At 31.9% G+C, this 7,487-nt stretch overlaps 1 protein-coding gene and 1 pseudogene across 1 annotated transcript in view; one reads left to right on the forward strand and one right to left on the reverse strand.

The window, feature by feature from the left end:
- Window positions 1-7,487, reverse strand: part of KCTD8 (potassium channel tetramerization domain containing 8) — a 244,961-nt gene that overhangs the window by 149,700 nt on the left and 87,774 nt on the right. The gene's annotated exons all lie outside the window — the stretch shown is intronic.
- On the forward strand, window positions 5,059-5,175 carry LOC111741569 (annotated as a pseudogene).

Consider the following 7,487-nt stretch of genomic DNA (forward strand, 5'->3'; position numbering starts at 1 on the left):
ACTGCAAATTGGTACAGCCGCTATGGAAAACAGTATGGATGTTCCTCAAAAATCTAAGAATTGATCTACCATATGATCCAGCCATCCCTCTACTGGATATTTACCCCAAAGACTTGAAAACTCATACCTGAAATGATATTAGCACACCAATGTTCAAAGCAGCATTATGCACAGTGGTCAGGACATAAAAGCAACCGAAATGTCATACAATAGATGATTGGCTAAAGAAGCTGTGGTACATATATACAATGGAATATTATTCAACCGTAAGAAGAGATGAAATACTGACATTTGCAACAACATGGATGGACCTCGAGATAATCATGCTAAGTGAAATAAGACAGAAAAAGTTGAAAACCACATGATATCACTTATATATGGGATATAAACCTACAAGCAACAAATGAACAGGACAAACGGAGATTCATGGACATGGACAATAGACTAGTGGTTATTAGAGGGTAGTGGAGAGCGGGGAGGAGGGTAGTAGATGGAGTAAAATGGGTCAAATATGTGATGACATTAAAAATATTTTTTAAAAAAGAAGCTTTTCTTAATCTTATAATGTATAATGAGATATTATTCATAGTGTAGGGCATTGTTTAACAAGTTCTTCTACACAAAAACACACTCATTTAGCAATAAAATAGAGCCTCATGTGTTCAGATGGTTTGGGGTCAGAAATAACGTAGATATTTTAAAAATATAAAGTATTAACTAACAATGTCTCAGATTCTTTTCTTGATGGGAATAGATTTGTCAAACTCTGGTACATTAAGGGACATTTTTATTGTTAGCTGATTTGAGCTAATTTTCTCAATAATAGAAATACAAATACTCAGAGTGATATGCACCAGGCATTGCTGAAATGGTCAGATTGAGCCAATACAGGAAAAATGCAAATATATCAAATTTGAATGGTTAATGAGGAAAAAATTATCTGTATGCAAGATAATCCTGAAATAATAGGATAATTATGAATATTAAGAAGGTAAATGATACCTTAATTCATCAAATTGTTATTGAAAACTGTCTTTGTGTCCAATAGATTTCTAAGAGCCATAAGCATGCATGAGCATAACACTGACTTTATTGTTGAGTACTTATGTATGATCTCTTAGAAAAGACCTTTACACAAGTAACTATCATCAAAGCAGTAAATGTTAAGTGCCATAAGATAGTAAAAATCAGTGCCCTACAAATATAAGGAAGAAAGAAGATCACTTTAGGCTGGCTATATTTGATTAGATTTGGTGATACCACAGATTTGGAATTTGAAGATGTCAATCAGTTGGCTACAATAAATTGGCAGTATTTCACTAAATGGTGAAAATAAGAAAGAAGAAATTCTAGGTGGCAAAAATATAAGTGGAGGGGAAGGTAGAGAAATTGAAAAGCCAAAGACAGGCTAGGAGAACTCTGAATTGGTTCTGGCTAAAATATGGCCAAATATAGGTGAGTTAATGTAAGTCTTCAGAGTTGTCTGAGCCCAAATTTTAATTGATTTTTTAGGCCAAGTTAAATATTTTAGAATTATTCTTTAGGTAGGTAAGAAGTCTTAAGAAAATAAGCATTATTTTCATTTAATCATAATCTCAACTTTTTGGGTTTGCTAATAATATTCTATTTTATAGCTAAAGACATTGAACCTTAGGGAGAGTAAAGAGTGTGTCCAAAATCACAGGGATAGTAAGTGGTATTTATTCCAAAACCCATACTGTTTCTACACCACAATGCAGAATAGTGACTATAATAATACAGTGTTTGTGGAAGATCAAATATGTGTAGAGCATGGGGCACAACAATGAAGGAAAAGATTAAAATCAGGGATATCATGAAGTTATTATAAAAAACAGTTTAGGTGAGATGAAATAGAAACCTGCAATAATTTCAGTGGAAAAGTAATGGAAAAGAAATATTTCAATAATTCTGCAAAGAATCTAAAGTCTCTACTGAAATATAAAGAGAATACCAGGATAACTTAAAGAGGCTATTTCTTTCTGTGTTAAAGGTGAAAAAAATTCTTTAAAACTCTAACCTAGTTAAGATAAATCAATCAATCATTTATCAATCAATATATACATACATAAGAAACAGCAGATATTTAAATACTCAGAAATAGTTCAGCAATTCCAAACATAATTAAATACCAAAAGTGTTGTAAGATATATTCAGAATATTTAATCCATCTGCTTTACTCTTTTTTTGTGTTTCTATAATTTTGTTTAAAATAACCTAGTAAAATTAGGCAAACATAAGCATGGTGTTATTCGGATTAAAATAATTCTTGAAATTGATATTTTCAATTCATTTATGCTGGAAAGAAATTTGTATGCAAGATGAAAATTTAACCAAGAAGCTAGAAGAATTAAAAATATATTTCTTTTTCAAATCAACTGAAAGCATTATTAATCCTAAGTATTTTCTTGATGCTTGTCACCATGGTATCAAATCAGAGAACTACTAGAAGAGAAGTGTCAAGGAACTGAAGCTTCTACATCTTTTTATTCCATTGTAAGTCATATCAAAGCTTAGAAACTAAGATAAATACTTACAAGTCATTTATTCTAAGGTTAAAGGAGGACATTGAAAAAAATGTATCTTTGATGTATTCCTGCACATCTTAATACTGAGACTGCAACTAGTCTCCAAGGGTACAGAACAGGGGCTAGAGCATTTAACTAAAAACTCTCTGCTTCCAACATCAGTGAATGAAGTTCACTTTTACTCAGCAAAGATGAAGATCACAGACGTGAGTAAAACAAGCAGTAAGAAGGACCAGGGCAGAGAGGGGAAATGTAGAAACAGAATTTCTCCTCTACGCACACCTATAATTTTGCATCATTTTTTTTTTCATTTTTTCAGATGTGAAGTTTTATTAAACAGCATTATTTTAAAATTTATTGGGATAATATTGGTTAATAACATTATATAAATTTCAGAGGTACAACTTTATAATATGACATCTGTATACTCTATTGTGTGCTATGAATACCTCTATGTTCAATGCAGCATTATTTATAGTAGCCAAGACATAGAAACAACTTAAGTGTCCTTTGACAGATGATTCGATAAAGATGTTGCACCAACTTTTGAACAGTCCTTTGTGTATCCCTTAACAACGTATCAGTTCTATTAAAATTGGACATTATGGAAGCATTCCTACCAGTGATCACATCTTAACTTAAAGACTCTTGGAATAAATAGAAGTCACTTTATTGGATTTCAGGCAGACTATTGAAAACTAGCAAAATATTCAGAGCTATATCTGAATCTATAGCCACATTTGTAATTTAGTAACAATAACACAGGGATGTTGGAGGGTTCCAAGCATGGACAAAAACATATGTGGTGCTTGAACAACTGAATATTCACATGTAAAGCAGTGAATATAAACACAGCCCTTCCTTACACTTTTCACAAAAATTAACTCAAAATGAGTTAATTAACAAAAATTAACTAAAAACTATAAAACCTAAAAGGTAAAATAGGAGAAACTTTAAATAACCTTTGTTCTGGCAATGACATTTTAGATATGACTCCAAAAGCACTATTCAAGGAAGAAAATTTGATAAATTCAATTTTATTAAAATTAAAAACTGCTCTGTAAAGGCACTGTTAAAAGAGTGAAAAAACAAGCCACAGCAAATATTTTCGAACACACATCTGTTAAAAGCCTGGTTTCCAAAAGGTACAAAGAACTCTTAAAATGCAACGATAAGAAAATAAACAAACAAGTCAAAACTTGGTAAAAATATTTGAACAGATACCACACCAAAGAATATACTAAGATGGCAAATAAGCAGATGAAAATGTGCTTAACATATGTCATTAGGAAAGTGCACAATTAATACAATGTGATACCACTTCATACCTATTAGAATGGCTAAAACCCAAATCATGGAAAAAAACCAAATGTTGGTGAGGATGTGGAGAATGTGGACGAGGAACTCTCATTTATTGGTGGTGGGAAAATAAGATGGTACAGCCACTTTGGAAGACAGTTTGACAACTTCTTACAAAGCTAAACACACTCTTACTGTATGATCCAGCAGTAGCACTTTATCCAAATGAGCTGAAAACTTATGTCCACACAAAAACCTGTGCATAAGTATTTACAGTAACTTTGCTCATATTTTCCAAAAATATAGAAGCAACCAAGATGTTGTTTAACAGGTGAATGGATAAACAATCTCTGGTTTGGGATATTATTCCACAATAAGAAAAAGTAAGCTATCAAGCGACAAAAGTACATGGAGGAAACTTAAATACATATTGCTAAGTGAAAGAAGCCAATCTGAAAAGGCTACATACTATATGATTCGAGTTATATGACATTCTGGAAAAGGCAAAACAATAAAGACAGTAAAATTGTCAATGGCTTCTAGAGATTCAGGTAAAGAGTGAGGGAAGGGAAGAGAGATGAACAAGTAGAGCACAGGGGATTTTTAGGACAGCAAAACTATTTTGTATGAAACTGTTTTGGTAGATACATGCCATTATACATTTTCCAAAACCCCATAGAACCTACAACACAAAGAATGAACCCTAATGTAAACCATGAATCATAGTTAATAATGTATCAGTACCGATTTATCAATTATAACAAATGTGCCTCAAATGAAAGTTATTATTAATAACAGGAAAAACTTCAGGGAGAATAATGGGCATATGAGAGCTCTGTATTTTCTGCATAATTGTTCTGTAAACCTATTAACTTTCTAAAAAGTAAAGTCTATTAATTTTTAAAAGATTATAAAGAAACATCTATGAACCACTTAGTCTTGAGAAAAATAGGGCTTTGCATAACAGCATCAAGGAAAATGTGTCTTTTTAATGTTAATTACATCTAATGCCACCAAAAAATTTATACTATTCCTAAATAAAAAAGGTGACTCCAAAATCTACAAAGAAAAGATATGTTATATTAAGCACTAAAATATTTTAAGAATATTTAATGATTTCAAATGAATTCTCTGAAAATGAATACACCAAAATCTGATACAGAGCTGTTGAAAACAATGACCTTAGTTAAAAAAAACAAAACAAAACAAAACAGTCTACAGATGCTACCCTGAACAAGTCCGATCCCATCTGATCTTGGAAGCTAAGCAGGGTTTGACCTGGTTAGTACTTGGATGGGAGAACACCTAGGAACAGCAGGTGCTGTAGGCCTAAAAAAAAGGGATTGTAAGCTGACAAGGTCTTTCCAATCTGTGAGGTCAACCAAGGGTTGCCTTGCCTAAAAATTAAAAAAAAAAAAAAAAAAAAGCAAATGAAACCAGTAAAAAATATCATCCATAATCTATCAGAAAGGCAAAAAATAAAAAATAAATAAATAATAATAATAATAATAATAATCTGAATAAAATGAATCTATCCATTCTTCAGAAAGATGTGGAAAATAAACATTATCTCCAAAATTGATAAATATTAAATTGTTTTAAAATTTTCAAGAGCAGAGTATTCATAAATATATTGAAATTTTAAACGTGTATACAAGTGACCCAATAATTTCATCTAAAATCTATTCTAATGAGATATTCAGATAAAGATAAAAGATTTGTGTACAAGGATATTCATTCCAGTTTTGTATAATAGGGACAATTGGCAATAACACACATGTCCATCAAAAGGGAAATTAGTAAATAAATTCTGGTCACTCCTTATGATAGGTTACTATGCAGCCATCAAAGTAAAGCTGCTATGTGTCTCATTGGCAAGGAAATATCTTGCTTACAAATTGAGTTTGAAAAGTAGATTGCAGAAAACAAGACCCTTACATATGCTGTCTATAATAGACTCACTTTAGATCGAAAGACAAACACTGGCTGAGAGTAAAGGGATGGAAAAAGATATTTCATGAAAATGGAAACAAATAAACAAAAGAGCTGGGTTAGCAATACTTATCCCAGACAAAACAGACTTTAAAACAAAGGCTATAAAAAATAGATTGTAAAATTATACTTCTTTCATGATTTATATAAAAATATATATAAGCTGTCTGCATGTATACACTTATATGTGTCTCATTGTGAATGTTTGTGTCCAAGGAGAAGGGCCTAGGAGAGAATTCTTAGCTTTTATTTTTATATCATACTTCTTAAGAAGGTGGGCCTAGAAAAAAATAAAAGAAGTAGGCAAGGAAACAAACAAACAAAAACAAACCGGAGAGCTTATTTATGAAGACTTTAAGGCCACAGGGATTAGCCTACCTTATCAATTAATAATATCATCAAAATAAAATGTTGTATCCACAATTCATGATAACAGGATTCAGAATTACAATCATTACCAATTTTGGGGAGCAACCCGGTCTTCCTCTTACTACTGTTCTATCATTTATATAGTTCTAGAAAGCCCTAACCATATGATGTGTATACACTTCCCTCCCTCCAATTCTTTCCAGCCTGAATGATCTTTTTTAGAATAAGAATTTTATCATGTTATATGTATTCTACCCAGCTCCCTAAATCACCTACTTAAAAACACTTTAATGAGTTTCCATTCCTCTTAAGGTAAAGATAAAATACTTTAAGACCCTTCCTGAGTAACCGTTACCTACTACCTCCATCCTCACAGTGAGCCAATTCTTTCCTACACTCCAGCTATCCCTCTCTTTCTTCAGTCTCTCAGACTTGCTGGGCTCCCTTCTGCCACAGGCTCTTTGGACTGGTGACTCCTTTATTTCCTCTTCTCCTAGTTAACTTGTTCTTCTATTCCGCATGTCAATTCAAGCATCAAGTCCTCAGCAAAGCCCTCCTTGACCTCCCTGACTTGGTGAAATCCCTATTATGCAATCACATTGTATTATGCATCTCTTTTATTGTTGCTCTTACTAAAGCTGAAATTTATGATAAATTTGATTAATATCTGTCTCTCTTACTTCACAGTAAGCTCCAAGGGTATAGGGAACATGTCTATTTTTGCTTACTTTTGCAATATGGCAAGAATCCTGATACCCAGAAGGAATTCAGTAAATCATTCATTTAATCAATCAATCAATCAATCTTAAAGTTAACAGAATTCTTAGAGGTTCATCTTCTATTACTGAATCTAGTTTAGCAGATCAGACTGTAATGTTTACACTGTACATTAAGTTTACAACAAGGAATTGTGTCTGAACAGACTATCACTGATCTTATAAAAATAATTTTAAATACCAGTAAAATAAGAGTGCAAGGTATTTTCACTCAATATTCAACTTTTGGAGAAGGGAGACTTCAGAATACTCAAAATTAGAATTAATGTCATCATCTATTCAATTAACTAAATTGGCATTACTGAAAATCTCAGAGGTGGATACAGAAAAAAATGATGGTTGTGTTTCTTTTTCACTGACTATAAGTTTGACAATATTGGCAGATGATCTTTTAAATATTTTTTGAACTATTAGATGTATAAAATACAGCAAATGACACCAAAAAAATCATCACTCACCCAAAGATCTTCATGGTTTTATTCAATCTTTAAAGTTATCATTGTAG

Source organism: Pteropus vampyrus, unplaced genomic scaffold (assembly GCF_000151845.1).
Source record: "Pteropus vampyrus isolate Shadow unplaced genomic scaffold, Pvam_2.0 Scaffold79, whole genome shotgun sequence".
NCBI lineage: Eukaryota > Metazoa > Chordata > Mammalia > Chiroptera > Pteropodidae > Pteropus > Pteropus vampyrus.